Genomic DNA, 16,038 nt, shown 5'->3' with positions numbered 1-16,038 from the left:
TTGTAGTCACTGGGATCGGGCAGCCCTACCCCTGTGGGGAGCTCCATTTTCAGAGAGTGAAAATTCATACACGGTTACAACAACCGATAACAACAAATGTTGCTAGGAAAAGGCACACAAAGGTGATAGGCTGGGTCAGCCTCAACAGAAAGATCTAAATAGACATGGGAGGAGTGGGCCTGAAACCTGGTCTCCTAATACCCAGGCGAGTGCCCTGCTCCAGGGCTGGAGTCAGTCTCACTCCTTCTTACGCAACACATATGTAACCATTTCTACATGGAACAGCTTCAGTGGGAGAGACTGAGACATACCCTGGCAAACCCCAAAGCCTTTTGCACCAAACTCCAGGAGAGGGTTCACAGCTGAGAGTGACCAAGCAGAGATAGCTGCCTGTGTCCCTTGAGGGGCAGGGGCATATGACCCACCCCTGTCCTCAGCATTTCCTATTGGCTAGCTCAGGCAGCTCCCCACTCAGCATGCTGTGTTTTGTGGATCCAATTTTTAGCTCTGCCCAGGTATAACATAGGGAGACTAACTCAGGGCTGCGGATTCCACTCAGAGGCAGGGCATCTGAACGTTAGGGGCTGCTATGCTGATCTTGTAATGCCTAAATCCCTTGGTACATCCAGCCCGCGGCAATTTTCCCATCAGTATCTGGGAGACACTGGCCCCTTAGCCGAGGGAGGCTCATTAAATATGGAGGAAACAACTTGATTTGCAGATATCAGGGGGAAAGTTTATCATCGTGGAGTTTAATCTCCCACCCACCCAGTCCCCATGTGGTGTTATGGATTTTTAAGGCAAAAAGAGGAAGAGACCATTGAATTTAGAAAACCTAGTCTGACCTCCTGTATGATACAAGCTAGTGCACTTCATCCAGTCACTCCTACATTGAGCCCAGTCACTTGTGTTGGGCTAAAATGCATGTACCAAGGCATCCAGTGCTGAATTTAAGAGATGCAAAATCCACCGCTTCCCTTGTTAGTTTTTTCAGTAGTTAATCGCCCTAATTTTCCATTTGTATTTCTCTGGCTTTCACTTTCAGCCATTCTTTCTCCTTTCACTTTTCTCTGTTAGAATTCAAGAGGTCTTTAGAGCACCTGATCATTTCTTCTTGTAATCAAATCAATGTCTCAGGGCAATATTTCTCCTCCCCTATATAATTAAAAAATTAAGAGTGCAAACATCAGTGGATTTTGAGGAGATTTTCTATTCCTATTTGATAACTGAGAGAGGAAATATGGAAATGATTCAGGTGTAAGTTAATTAGAAAGGAGAAGTCAATTAATTTTTCTTAGTAGTGGGTATTTAGAGAAATAAATTCGCAGATAATATATGAATCTATAAATAGAGAAATTGAACAACATTTGAGAGGATTTTATATTAAAATCTGGCAAGTGGAAAAAAGGGAAAAAATCTGAAAGGTTATAGAGTGGTATTTTATTAATGGAGAGTAAAAGGACTAGACTAGTGGTGATTCTGTTGCTATATTTATATATAGGCCTGGCAGAATTTTTTTTTAACTATGTCAATGGATAATATCAATGTTTATTTTAAGAGTTTCCATTCTGTTTTTATTGATTTAAATTTTCACAGTAGCAGGAAATTACAGGGTGAGTCAGGCAATAATTATTTCATGACTGTAGATATTGGGATTAAAAAGTGAAAGCGTTATAACCATTAAAACACACACTGTCAGCATCACATGTCAAAACATACCAAGTAACTATCCTTAAATCAAACTTTAAGAAGTTTGAGAACATGACCTGTGAAGGAAGGCTGAAAGAACTGGGTTTGTTTAGTTTGGAAAAGAGAAGACTGAGAGGGGACATGATAGCAGTTTTCAGGTATCTAAAAGGGTGTCATAAGGAGGAGGGAGAAAACTTGTTCATCTTAGCCTCTAAGGATAGAACAAGAAGCAATGGGCTTAAACTGCAGCAAGAGAGGTTTAGGTTGGACATTAGGAAAAAGTTCCTAACTGTCAGGGTGGTTAAACACTGGAATAAACTGCCTAGGGAGGTTGTGGAATCTCCATCTCTGGAGATATTTAAGAGTAGGTTAGATAGATGTCTATCTGGGATGGTCTAGACAGTATTTGGTCCTGCCATGAGGGCAGGGGACTGGACTCGATGACCTCTCGAGGTCCCTTCCAGTCCTAGAGTCTATGAATCTAAGTTCTCAAACATTATTTCTCTTACTTTCCTCTCTGTTCATTTTGATTATTATCCATGGAAATACTTGTTCATCTGTTTGAGTGTGTAGGGTGAAAGTGACGTTTACCCTACAAAAAAAATCTAATTTGTCCAAGCCTATTTATACAGAAGATAAATTAAATTTGAGCAGATTGATCTCACTATAACCCCCCTGCACGCACGCGCACACACACACACACACACACACACACACACACACACACACACACACACACACACACACACACACACACACACACACACACACACACCACCACCACCACCACCACCACCACCACCACCACCAGGTTATTCAGGCTGCCTGGCACATGTGCATTAGGATACAGTCTGTGAGCAGGTCACACTCTGGGCTGTTCAGCAGAGCAGGATCCTGCCCCGTTTCAGAGCAGGTGTCTCTGATGGAACAAACAGGGCCCAGCAGCAGTTCAGGGCTGGGGAGATTCACCCATCGCTGGGGCGGGAAGGGGCCTGTCTCAGGGGACGGAGTGGCCCAGAGGTTTGTAGCGGGGTTACATTTGCAGATGAGCAATAACCCCCCCCCTCCTCCTCTCCCCTCCATTTCAGTCTCATTTCTCACCCCTCCCCTCCCTGACAACCCAGCCCCAGGGACACACCAGGGAACCCCCCTGGGCCCGTCCATGCCCCCCCAACACGCTGCCCATGCACCCCCCTATCCGGCCCCGGGGGCAGATCCTGGGCAGAGCTCGGGCGGCAACTCGCTGCTGGGGGCGCAGCTCCGATCCCTCCGCCGGGCGCTTCCCAGCCAGGGAGCAGCAGCCCGGGGCGGCGAGATCTGGGGCCGCTTGTGCAGAGTCACTTTCCGCCCGGCCCCGGCCCCGGCCCCGGCCCTGGCCCTTCCCCCGGCCCCCCCTCACCTCACCTGCAGGCTCCGGCTCGGGGCGGGGGCGGGGAGGGGGGTTAGTGCCGGGCTCGCCCCGCACGGACCCCGCCGGGGAGCGGCAGCGGCTCAGCCCGGGCTCCCGGCGCACAATGGAGGATCTGACCCGGGAAGATAAACAGAGCCGGGGCCGGGGCAGGCTCTGCCTGTCACACAGACCCGGCCCCGCGCAAATCGCGGCTGGGCTCCTAGGGACGGAGGCTGCTCAGTCGAGGTCCCTTCCAGCCCTACACGTGTGTGATTGTCTGACACCCCCACCCCCGGGTGCTGGGCCGGGCTGCCCCAGGGGCAGGGGCTGCAGGTCTAGCGCTAGGACCCAGAAGGGAGCTCAGGACGGAAGTGAATTCGCTATAGTAACGCGTGGGTGCTGGTGGATTCCCGGTTCCCTACAAGATCCCCGAGCCCCGGGGGGCGGCTGGTGCTGGGAGCCCGGAGCCCTGGCTGCAGCCGGGAGAGGGGAATCTCCAGCAGGGCCCTTCCCGCTGCTCCCCCCCCAGGAGCCTCTCCCAGGGCAGAGCCCCCAGCCTGGCCAGCACCTCGGTATAGGGAAGCCAGATCCCCCCACAGCAGAGCTGGGATCCCAGCCCCGAGCGGGAGACGCTCCCCACTGATCAGCCCCTGCTCTCAGGCACAGCACACCCTGGAGGGAAGGTAAGAGGGACCTTTATTGCACTCCCCGCACCGAGGGAACGGTGCCTCCCGGTTTCACTCTGGCTGTAGGCAGTGGGGGTGACCCCACTGATTTCCCTACACCCGCTCTAGGCACCAGCAAACCAAGCACCTACTTGGAGCGGCACATTTTCAGGGGCATTCCAGCCATTTTGTGTGTGTTTTTGTGTTGTTTTTTGCTTCAGGCGGCAAAAGCCTAGAGTAGGTGTAGTGAAGGATATTGCTCCATGTAGGGAACGTGCTACCTGTAGCATTTTCCGATCCGTATAGCTTGTTAGAAGCCGCTATTGTATTAAACTGCTACCCGATGTAGCAAATGCCTACATGGAGCAGTTTCTTGCACGATAATATACGTGAAATTGCAACGGTAGAGATGTGCTAGCTGTAGCAGTTAGTGATACGTATAGATTGTAAGAAACGGCTTCTGTAAAAAGATGCTACTTTATTTGTACATGCTAGAAAACTGTTATCATATTTCTATGCCATTATCACAGTCATTAAGATTTTGAATAGAAACATATCCAGAACTGATCCCTGGAGAACCCCACTGGTTATGTTAATCATATTTATCGTTATGTCCATCTAGGTTTCATTTCCACAGTTTGTTTATGAGGAGGTCATGGAAGACCGTATCAAAAGCCTTACTAAAGGCAAGATCGACCACATATACTGCTTGTAGGCTTGTTACACTGTTAAAGGTATCCAGTTGGTTTTACACGTGAGATTGCTTGAAATACCCTTTTTAGCAAAGTTGGACCTTTTGCTGCTGCGGGTAGCACAGTACTACAGGTAGCAGTTTCACACACACGTGTATGAAATTGCAAACTGCAGGGATGTGCTTACCTGTAACACTGCAATGTGATGAAGCTACTGTAATTCCTACAGGCAGCAGTTTCTCACACCACTTGCATGTGAGACTATCTGTAGGAATCGGCTACAATGGCAGCAGGTCCTAACCCCTTGCCAATGGTGTGGGTGGGGGAGGGCACTGGTGGGGGGGTGAGAGCCCAGGACTGGGGTAGGGGGCAACCAAAATTTTTTTTGCTTGGGGTGGCAAAAAACCTAGAGCTGGCCCTGCCTACACCATCCCTGAATCTCCCCCCACCCAGTTTTGTGAACTAGTTATATGCCAATTTAGTGACTGTTTGGAAATTTGAACTGAAAATGAAACATTAATATACACTTTAAAAGCATATACAATACAGTGTATGATAAAATACGTGTATCTGAAAAAGTAGAATAGATTTGAAAAGTATGAACATAGACTAGCTTCCTTATACAGCTGTTTTTTATGACAATGTCAGTGCATTCATGTCGGTGATGTTGGGCAACCTAATAATTTCAAATGATGATTTGTAAGCAAAGTCTAAATGATCTCTCCCTGACAGCTAGTGATGAGCTAGGAGCTGTGGGGAAAGGCGTCAGGACCAGATTGTATTTACATTCACACCTAATCTACCTAGGGATCCAGCAAACAGAGCTGTGTTGCCCGAGTGATAGATTTTGGCTGGGGTTGGGTTACAAATCACTTGAATGCAGGAGGTGGCAGGGGGAATGAAATGTTGTTCTTATTGTATGAGTAAAGGGCAGTAGAACTGTACTTAGCCTGTGCTGATTTGAGGGCATCCAGAGAGAGGGAGGGGACAGGTGTTGTGCTTGATGGTCGGCCTGAGTCACAAGTGCTATTTGACCTGCCCCTCTCCACTGTTTAAAGACGGAGCTGATTAGGCTCCATAGAGAGTCGTTTGTTCTGTTAAGTGACCACTGCAGCTGAAATGACTGATAATCAGGTCTAAGTGCTTAGACCTGCTGTGGGACAGTGTTTCTGTGGAAGAGATGGCCCAGTCTGCACTAGCAGTGAGGTTCCCCCACTGAGAGCTCAGCTGAAATCACTGCGAGCTGGGGGGAACCTCAAGAGACCAACTCACATAGGTCACCATGGCAGGTGGCAGCAGAAGGTGACAGCGCAGGGCCATTGGCAACAGTGGAGTGAATGGTGGCACAACGAACAACAGTGGCCAGAATGAACAGTGAGCAGTTGGAGGAACGAGCAAGGTGCCTTCTCGCCCCCCACCTGGGAGGTGAACTCGCGTGAAAGCACCTCTGAACTCTGAGTCTCCACTGACCAAGGACAACACGGCTGAGTGGGGTGTGGTGGAGGGAAAAGTGAGGGGCACGTTAAATAAACATTTGTTTGTTGGACTATATTTTAGTGACTTTGCTCCAGAATGCTAGTTTTGTGACTGGGAACGGAAACTTACATAAATATGTTTCCTAGTAGGCCAAGATTTTTAAGATGCAGTATTTGCCAAGATTATCTCACATCATTGCTATCTTGAGAGGTCATTATGTTGGGGAGTTTCTGTACTAAACATTTTTTATTATTATAATTAATTTTTACATAAGAATGGTCATATTGGGTCAGACCAATGGTCCATATAGCCCAGTGTCCTGTCTTCCGACAGTGGTCAAGGCCAGGTGCTTCAGAGGGAATGAACAGAACAGGGAATCATCAAATGATCCATCCTCTGTTGCCCATTCCCAGCTTCTGGCAAACAGGCTAGGGACACTCAGAGCATGGGGTTGCAGCCCTCCCCATCCTGACTAATAGCCACAGATGGACCTATTCTCCAGGAATTTATCTAGTTCTTTTTTTAATCCTGTTATAGTTTTGGTCTTCATGGCATCCCCTGGCAAAGAGTTCCACGGGTTGACTTTATGTTGAGTGAAGAAGTTCTTCCTTTTTTTTTTTTTTAACCTGCTGCCTATTAATTTCATTGGGTGACTGCTAGTTCTTGTGTTATGTGAAGGATTAAATAACATTTCTTCGCACCAGTCAAGATTTTATAGATGTCTAAAGTAATAAAGGTAATAATTGGAGATATACCAATCTCCTAGAACTGGAAGGGACCTTGAAAGGTCATCGAGTCCAGCCCCCTGCCTTCACTAGCAGGACCAATTCTTGCCCCAGATCCCTAAGTGGCCACCTCAAAGATTTAACTCACAACCCTGGGTTTAAGCAGCCCAATGCTCAAACCACTGAGCTATCCCTCCCCCGTCTATCATATCCCCTCTTAGTCGTCTCTTTTCTAAGCTGAAAGTTCCCAGGCATTTAAATCTCTCCTCCTGTTTCATACCCCTAATCATTTTAGTTGCTCATCTCTGTACTTCTTCCAATTCCAATATATCTTTTTTGGGATGGGGTGACCAGATCTGCATACTGTATTCAAGGTGTGCGTACCATGGATTTATATAGAGGCAATATGATATTTTCTGTTTTATTATCTATCCCTTTCTTAATGATTCCCAACATTCTGTTTACTTTGTTGACTGCCGTGGCACATTGAGTGGATATTTTCAGGGAGCCATCCACAATGACTCCAACATCTTTGTTGAGTGGAAAACATAATCTCAATTATACACACAAAATGATGGGGGTCTAAATGAGCTGTTACCAATGTGCATTACTTTGCATTTCTCAACATTCTGCCATTTTGTTGCCCAGTCACCCAGTTTTGTGAGATCCCTTTGTAACTCTTCATAGTCTGCTTTGGACTTAACTATCTTGAATAGTTTTGTATCATCTGCAAATTTTGCCACCTCACTGTTTACCCATTTTTCCAGATCATTTATGAATATGTTGAACAGTAATGGTCCCAGTACCGACCCCTCAGGGATACCACTATTTCTCTCTCTCCATTCTGAAAACTGATAATTTATTCCTACCCTTTGTTTTCCAACTTTTAATCAGTTACTGATCCATCAGAGGACTTCCCTCTTATCCCATGAGGGCTTACTTTTCAATAGTCAATTTAAATTAAATACATTTAAAAAAAAATTATATATATATTTTTTAGAAATCTAGACCTGTTATGTGTTTTGGTGTATTTTGCATTATCCTTATGTTAAATTTGCATTATCTGAACAAAACATTTACTTTATTCATATCTCTTTTATGTGTTGCAGGTCAAAGTGAAAATGAAAAGACAAAAAACAATACAACAATTTTTCCACTCAAAGGCCTCAAAAACTAACCAAGGTGAAGAACACGTCAAGAACCAAGAATATACCAACATGTCATCTGAAGGTTTAAGTGGTGTATCTACATCTGACCAGCCTGAAGCACAAATACAGCTACCTACTGAAGAAACAGTGTCTCCAAAACCTAAAGGCAGTTCCCGATGTTTGTCTGTCAAAGTGTTCCCATTTATTGGGGTTACAAAAGATGGCTACTGGCGCACCTCTTGCAAAAAAGCTTACGAAGAAGGAAAGCTTCCCAACGCTATAATTGGTAAAAGTGGAGGAGCTTGGTTTGTCAGACCGATCAGCAAAGCCAATGCTGACAAACTACATGAAAAGGCAGCAAAACACCAGGCCTCTGGACTGCATCGATATGCAGAAAGCCTTATAAGCCCACTTTCAAAGCCAATTTTAGAAATACGTAATGATGCTGTTAAGAGTGTTGGAGACACAACACAGTTCATGCAAACAAACATGGCTGTGGCATCATACTTTCTATTTAAGCAAGAGATACCACACACTACAAACTGGAGGCCAATGTTAAGTGCATTGTCATTTGTTCACCCTGAAGTTGAACACTGGTTCCAAACAAGACCAGCAAATGCTCACTGTCTTTCTGCAATAAACTCAGTTGACTGGTTAGAAGCATGTGGTGCAACAGTGAAAGACTCAACAGTGGAAAAAGTGAAGACTTCTCTTGCCACATTCAAAAAATTTGCATACATGGCTGATGAATGCACCGATGCAAACGGGCATCAAGTATTAAATCATTGTATACGTTATCTTGATGTCAGGGGTAGGCCAGTAGATGCATTTCTAGATGTTCAAATTATAGAAGACACGTCGGCTGCATCTGTGACAACCCACATTGTAGAAGAGTTAAATGCTTGTCAGTTGGACCCCAAACAGATGGCTGCTTGTGCATTTGATGGCGCTGCAAACTTCTCTGGAAGACGTGGTGGAGTACAAGCCTTGCTCAGAGAAAAGTGTAACCCTAATCTCTCCTATACACACTGCAGAGGCCATCTACTCCAACTAGCACTAGTACGAGCTGCAGAATCTTCAAAAGACATTAAAAAAGCTATACATTTAATGTCTTCATTATATTCTTTTTTCAGCAAGAGTCCAAAAAGACTGAATATCTTGGAAAATATAGAAGATACACTGGGACTGAAGTTCAAATTAGTCCAACCTGGGAAAACCCACTGGCTTTCTCATGAGCGATCCTTGGCTGTTGTCTTAAAATTACTGCAGCCGTTATTACTGGCTTTGGAAAGTATCTACCAAGATGGGATGGATCTAAGTAGTGAGGCTGGTGGATTACTTTTGCTACTACGTTCAGAGAAGACTATCGCCATTCTCTCTCTTATAAGTCTACTGTTGAAACCACTTGGGTCATTAAACAATGCCATCCAGGCATCTGCTACAACAGTGGTAGATCTTTGTCCAGCAATAGAAGCTATATATGGATCAATCAGAGAGCTATCCATTGAAAAAGTACTGGAAGAAGCAAAGACTTCAGTCCAGAAGTTGACTAATGAAGGCATTTATATTGAATCCTTAAGTGAAGAGGACAAGAAGTGTTTGTTAAGACAACTGAAAAAGTACACAGACTTGATTCTTAAAGATCTACAACAGCGACTTCTAGATTCTACTCAACCTCTACGTAGCCTTTACAGATCCCTGTCCTATAAAACACCGACAGTTGAGTGGAGTGAGGCACTACCAGCAATGGGGCTGCCATGTGATCAGGACAGAATAAAGAATTTGAACACAGAGTGGAATATCATACGAGGAATGAATGAAGATTTAACTTCAACTTCTTTTTTATCATTGCTAGTGGCTCAACCCAATCTTTGTGCTAGGTTTCCTGGAATGAAAGAAGTAGGAATTCATCTCTTGCTACTCCCAGTCACAACAGCTACAGTTGAGCGTTCTTTTTCATCATTGAATAGAATTTTGTGTTCTGAAAGAAGTCGCCTTCTGCCTGATCACGTGAATGAACTAATGAGCATATCAATTGAAGGAATGGACATACCGGACTCACAAGAAGCCACTGAAGATGAACACATTGCATTCAAGAAGTTCATTAACAGAGTTGTGCAAAATTATAACAAGAAACCAAGAAGGATGTAGATGTAGTGCTTCATAGAAGCTTGAGTAGCCAACTTTTAATTTGTGTGATAGATTTAACTCATGTTTTAAAATTAATAAAATGGTCATGAAACATTTTTCAGTTTTTACTATGGTGCCATACTGCCCACCTTCACCCTCATGGTTTCACCCCGTATCGGCACTGATACTCCCCCCATAAATTTGAACACTCCCACGAATTTCAATTCCTGGGGAAACCACTGGGTGACCTCATCCTGCTGGCTCTGTCCTGAGCAGCTGGCTGGGCATTTGAGTGTGAATGATCAGCTCAGCCTGGCTGATTCATCCCTGCCCCTGGCGGGGCTGTGTCAGGAGTGAATTTTCACATTCCCCCCTCCCAGCTGGGGACTGTCTGCAATATGTGTGTTGCAAGTCCCATGGGCCAGATCCTCCCCTCTGATTCCCACCAGCCAGGAATCTGGCCCCACGGGTTCCAATGGAGTTATGGCCAATTCACACCAGCTGGGGATGTGGCTTGGGTTATGTCTACGCTGAGATTAAAAAAAAAAACCCCTGCCGCCTTGGAGTGTGAGCCTGGGTTAGCTCAGTCCGGCCTGGGCTGCAGGGCTAAAATTAATTGTGTAGATATTTGGTCTTGGGCTAGAGCCTGAGATCTCAGACCCTCCCCCATGGGGCTCCAGCCCCAGCCCAAACATCTGCACTGCGATTTTATAGCCCCACAACCTGAGCCCTGTGCGGCCCCGCCATCTGAGGCAGGCCTGGCCATGTCTGGGGTCTTTCATTGCAGTGTGGACATACCCTTGAATCATTTCTATAGACATACAGTGCGTCCCTGAAGAAGAGTTCTTCATCATTCAATTTCCTGGACTAGGGGAAATGTCTGTGTCACGTTCCTCTCCTACTCAAGTTCCTGCAGTACCTAAGGCACTTGTCCTAGAAGCTGAGTGAGATGTTTCACCTTCTGGAGTGTGAACCTCCAGGAGAGCTCATGGACTTTCTGCTCAACCCTAGAAACTGCCTGCAAATTCTAGGGAATCAGAGAATTGCATCTTCTTTAATCCTATTTTGTCTCACGACTGGGGGTATATTGGAGCGCCTTCTAGATGGGTTCCTGATTGGGTATGAGTGCTAGTTTCTTATGCAGAACAGCACAGTGCTTCCTTCAAGTAATTTTGCCATATGACTATGGGTTCTGCAGTGTATTCTTTTACCCGCCACTAATGGATCATGGACGCATAAATGAGGGAACAAGAAGGGATGGGCCAGAGATAGGAAGACCGTGGACCAGCCAAGGAAAGAGAGGACCCCATGAGAGAGAAGCAAATCAGCATGCAGTTAAGCCCGGAGGCAGCAGGGGAGCCAGTCTTCCTTCCTGAACGCAGATGGTCCCCAAGGGAAAGGATGGGCTTGTACGGAGCATTGCGGTCCTGTTGTTTGTTGTGTTCTATAGGGTCTCTGCTCTCTTGTGCCGTAGCTGTTAAGTAAACAAACGACGGGGCTGGAGTCTGTGCAAAGCATCTGTGTGGGCTGGGTGCTTCATAACTGCCGTCTCTCTCCTGAGAGAGCTGAGCCGGTAAAGGAGAAGGTTCATGCCTTCGGGTGGAGTTCTGGTGAAGGTGTGTTTAAGCAACAGAGGTGGGAGGGAAAAGCAGCGGCACAGAGCCCAGGGGCTAGGCAGCTGGATAGCGGGTTCCAGCTCTCAGGCACGGGGTGCCAAACAGATGGGGACCCCAAAAGCGGGGCACTGGCTGGGCTCCATCCAGGCTCCAGAGACTTAACCCACACCAGTCTAGCGTGTGGCCGAGAGGCATAACTGGCGTGTAATGGAGATCAGGGGAGACTAAGCTTCTCTAAACCTCACGCTTGCAGGCCGGGGGCAGTGGCAGATTTGGGGGCTCCTGAAAAATCTCCCCCCACCACAGCCCCAGGGCTGGAGGAGCTCTCACTCCCTGCTGCAGCTCTGGAGGCGTAGTGGGGGCACAGAGCTTTTCTGGTCTCAGGTCAGTGGGGGGAGGGGTGGGAAGAGTGAGCAGGGGGCAGGGCCTCGGGGAAGAGGTGCCTCCTTGTGGCTCATCTGGGGAATTCACTCTGCCACCTGGTCGGACGCCCGTTCCCGCGGCTACTCTGTCTGTCGTTCCCCTCACTCGCTCCGCTGCTTCTTGTGTTCCTGGGCCTGTAGCACTTCCCTCTTTGTAGCTTAGCCCTCCGGCCAAGTCACGTTAAAGATCTCCCCCCTTCTGGGGTACTGCAAGCCCTTTGAGACAAACTATCCCAGGCGGGCCGCTCCCCACCACCTGGTCTGTGCCACCCCCCGGGGCAGGTAGGGGAACCCGGGCCCACCCTCTACACCGGATTCCAATCCAGGGACCCTCAGCCCAGCCACTCTGGGATTTTACTTTCCCGACCCTCACTGCTCCTTCCCTGGACTGCTTCCTACTCTGTCTTGTACATTTAAGAATCAGAAATCCCAGCCGCAATCTCCATGACCCACCTATAGACATGTCCTTATATTTACCGGTTTTGTTTTTAAGATAAATAGGCGGAAGTGATTCTAATCTCTGAGCTGAGTTCCTGCCTAAGGGGCCGGACCCACACCCACAAAAGGATGAAGGCGCTTGATGAAGTCTCACACTGGATCTGGGACAATAGGGCCCATTCCCCTGCAAGGTAAACCTAAAAATACGTATGAACCTGAGTATAAGCTCAACTGGGCTCATCACAGACCTCACAGTAACTGAGGGGACGGGAATCCCTTACCCAGAGAGATCACCATCTCGTAGTTCTCCTGCATGACGTCCCTATAGAGGGCTCTCTGAGCGGGGTCCAGCAGAGCCCCCTGCCCCTGGGTGAAATACACAGCCACCTCCTCGAAGGTCACCGGCATCTGAAACATCAGTTCCCCCACTCAGCACCTGCTGCCCCAGCCACAATCCCAGTAGTCACTGGGGAGGAGGGCTAATAAAATGGAAGCTCTGGGGGAGGGAGGGGGACAGAGTAGCAAAATCCCAACCCCCACCCTGCTCAGAGCAGCCAGGAGGCTTCAGAGTGGGGAGAAGGTGGGAGCTCCTTGTCCCTCCCAGCCGATGAAGGAGGGCAGGGGCCTTCCTGGTTATCACACACCTACTAGCCAGAGGCTGATACAGGAGATAGACTCGAGCCTTGGAACAAGGTCCAGGGAAGAGGAATCTCAACCCCCTCCCCATTCCCAGCAGCTGGGAGTGAGAGGACCGGGCCTCTCCCCTGGGCCTCACTGCTGGGTGCCCCCTTCATATTCCAGAGCAGCCTCTGGGGAGTAGGTTCAGCGCTGGGAGTCTGGTCTAGTCAACCCTGGCCAAGGGGCTTGTTATCTGTTCCAGGGGAATTTCTACCCCTATTCAATGGGCTTGTTCTGACAAACAAGCCCCAAACTGCGCACGTCCCCTGCAGGTTTGACACATCCTGTTCCCCTCCCCCCCCTGTGTATTTCCTGCCCCTTTCCCTCTCGGACAAACCCACCAGGAGCTCCATCAAAATCCCTGACCTGAGCAAGTGCCACACCACAGCCCTTTCCCCCAAGTCTCTCCATCAGCTGCAGGCTCTGGCTTAGGAGTTGGTATCAGCAGAGCCCCAGGCTTCCCGAAGGGACTGGTTCCAGCTGCCGGAGAAAGTCCCCACCTGGCCTAGGCACAGAGGGGGCTTGGATGAAGGTTTCTCCCCGGCACAGACCCTGCTCGGGGGGCAGCAGCTGCCCAGTCTGGGATCCCAGATCACAACTGATCGGGAACATCTGACCGGCCCAGCTTCTGGCCAGGCCAGGAGGTGAGGTATTGGGAGGAAGGGGAGGAGCAGGGGGGCGGGGCCCCACGGCAGGAGATGGGGGGAGGGGAAATGTTCTTTGTGCCCAGGGCCCCAGTAAATCTTAACCCACCTCTGCCCCTATCACTGTACACTCACAGAAAAGAGAGGACGTTCGCTGCTCCTTTAAAGAAAGAGAAACAACAGCTGGTTATCTTGCCTGGAGTTAACAATCGCTTCAACGCAATCACAACACTGGGTTGGTTTAGATAAAAAAGTAAAACCAGTTTATTTAATTAAAGAGAGAGAGATTTTCAGTGAATCCAAGGATAAAGGGTTACAAACGACCAAAAGTAAAAGATACGCTTTCAAATAGCAAAGATCTAACTTAACAAGTTACCGGCTTTGTTCAAGGTAGTTTCCCCACCAGTCATCCTGTTCCAGCAATGGCTGACTAGCTTTTCATTGGGATCCCCACAAAGTCCGAGGCTTGCTTCCTCGGGTGAATGATAACTTCGGGGTCCTCTGCCCCTCTCTTTATAGTGCAGTAAACCTTTGAAACGTCTTCTCTCAAAGTTCATTGCCCCGGCTTCAAGAGGCAGGACCCTGCTGGAGCTCAAAGCAAGGGATGGAAGTAATGAGTAACCTGGCAACACACCCTTGGACAGCATGGGACTCGGAAAGAGAATAGCAATGGATCTCTGCTAATCAGTGAGTGCGTCAAACGACAACTAGCGCTCACAGATACCTTTCTCCACCTACCCGACATAAAGATAACATCATGGATTCACCCAAGATCCAAACAATGGCATCTTATCAACTACTTCATCACCCAGCAATAAGATCTACAGGACAGACCATGGCCTGATAGGCTCCAAATTTTTGTTGGTAATATGACCAGTGCATTGCAAGTCATCAAGTAAATCGGGGGCCAGGAGTGATTGGGGAGGGTGAGCTCGGGGCCAGAGCCCATCACCCCACAGCCAGGGAATGGAGCCCAAAGCCCCATGGGTGGAGCCTGCCACCCACCACCCCAGGGCTGAATCCCACCACCACTGGGAACGTGGGGAACACACATCGGCTGTCTGCTCCTCCACCTTTTCCGTCTCCTGGGGCGGCCAGGGCCCAACCGCTGCTGGCAGCCCCAGGGGAGGGGCTGCTGCTTTACACATATACCCCATCACCACCCAGAAGTCTGTGGCTGCAAGAAAAGCCCCTGGTGGCCACGTGCGGCCACAGTGGCCGCATTTGAGAAACACTGAACTATACCAGTCAGATAGCTCAGTGTAAAGTGATGACAAGGTGAAGCTACCCGAGTGTCACTCTGCAACAACATCAGAGCAGCTCTGTCTGACTGTTAGTGCCCCATGAGGGCAGGGGACTGGACTCAATGACCTCTCGAGGTCCCTTCCAGTCCTAGAATCTATTAATCTAATGTACATAGCGAATGGGCCACTCTTTTTGAGACACTGTATATCAAGCCACTCTTGCCAAAACGATGTCACCAAGATGGGTTCAGCAAGAATGACCCAGACATCTAACAGCTACTCATTAACAGGGGCGGCTCTAGACATTTCGCCGCCCCAAGCATGGAGGGTCTGCTGAAGCTGCGGGACCAGCGGACCCTCCGCAGGCACGCCTGCGGGAGGTCCACCGAAGCCGCCGGGACCAGTGGACTCTCCACAGGCATGCCGCCCCCGGTAGACCAGCAGAGCACCCCCTGCGGCATGCCGCCCCCGGTATGCGCTTGGACCGTTGGTGCCTGGAGCCGCCCCTGCTCATTAAACAACATGAGATGCACTGTCGAATTCTTGCATCCCATGTCCCTCTAGGCACAGTAATAACATACAGGAGTCTGCATCAGGACCCCCGATCTAAGTTTAGAGACATGCAGGATCAGTGGTGGACTGCCAAGGCAGATGAAATCCAGGGCTATGCCACCTGTTAAAAGACTAAAGACTTTTATGCTGCTTTGAAAGTTGTATATGGTCCTACACACACGACCCACAGTGCCTTAGAAGAGTGTGGACGGCCTAACACCGATCACTGACAAAGGAGAAATCCTTCAGAGGTGGAAACAGCGTTTCGGTGACCTTTTGAACCCACCATCTAACGTTACAGGTGAGGCACTAATTAGAGTAGTGGGTCAGTCAACATGTAATTACAACATGCACGCAGCCCTGTCCCTTGACGAAGTCAGCACTGCAATCAGTGCCATGAAGAACTTCAGGGATCCCGCGCATCTGATGGCATTCCTGCAGAAATATATTTAAATATGGACGCCAGACCTTGCTAAGGCAACTGCCTGGATTCTCTCTCAATATATGAAATACTGAAGATATACCACAA

The 16,038-nt window shown here is 48.5% G+C and overlaps 1 protein-coding gene across 1 annotated transcript in view; it reads left to right on the top strand.

Annotated features, from left to right (window-relative positions):
- LOC120383476 (zinc finger protein 271-like) overlaps positions 1 to 16,038 on the top strand; it is an 88,460-nt gene that overhangs the window by 29,969 nt on the left and 42,453 nt on the right. The window lies entirely within an intron of this gene.

This window comes from Mauremys reevesii, linkage group 15 (genome assembly GCF_016161935.1).
Source record: "Mauremys reevesii isolate NIE-2019 linkage group 15, ASM1616193v1, whole genome shotgun sequence".
NCBI lineage: Eukaryota > Metazoa > Chordata > Testudines > Geoemydidae > Mauremys > Mauremys reevesii.
This window is presented reverse-complemented; position numbering and strand designations above follow the sequence as displayed.